This window comes from Penaeus monodon, chromosome 19, assembly GCF_015228065.2.
Source record: "Penaeus monodon isolate SGIC_2016 chromosome 19, NSTDA_Pmon_1, whole genome shotgun sequence".
Lineage (NCBI taxonomy): Eukaryota > Metazoa > Arthropoda > Malacostraca > Decapoda > Penaeidae > Penaeus > Penaeus monodon.
Genome location: NC_051404.1, coordinates 1,987,598 through 1,987,879, shown reverse-complemented (window position 1 = coordinate 1,987,879; position 282 = coordinate 1,987,598). Strand labels below are relative to the sequence as shown.

Genomic DNA, 282 nt, shown 5'->3' with positions numbered 1-282 from the left:
AAAGGAAAACAGAAAAGCCTCAGAGTTGTTACGTCTTGCTCAAAGCGCTGATTCTCTGTTGCTGTTGATATTTTTCGTGAATTTCTGAGTAGGACTATGCGGACCTGAGGAAGGACCCAATTCAGCCTAGGTCTTGGGTAGCTTTGCTGGCCTCTGCTGATTCTGAAAAGGGAGAATAGGTAAATTTCAAGAATAGTTGGCATCTGAAAATGCCGCAGAATTTAGTCCAAGGGAACTCCCAGCAATTCCTAATGTCTAGGTGTGTTGGTCCTCAAACCTTGT

The 282-nt window shown here is 44.0% G+C and overlaps 1 protein-coding gene across 1 annotated transcript in view; it reads left to right on the top strand.

Moving 5' to 3' along the window:
* LOC119584962 (beta-1,3-galactosyltransferase brn-like) overlaps positions 1-282 on the top strand; it is a gene marked incomplete in the record, with an annotated part of 6,396 nt that overhangs the window by 703 nt on the left and 5,411 nt on the right.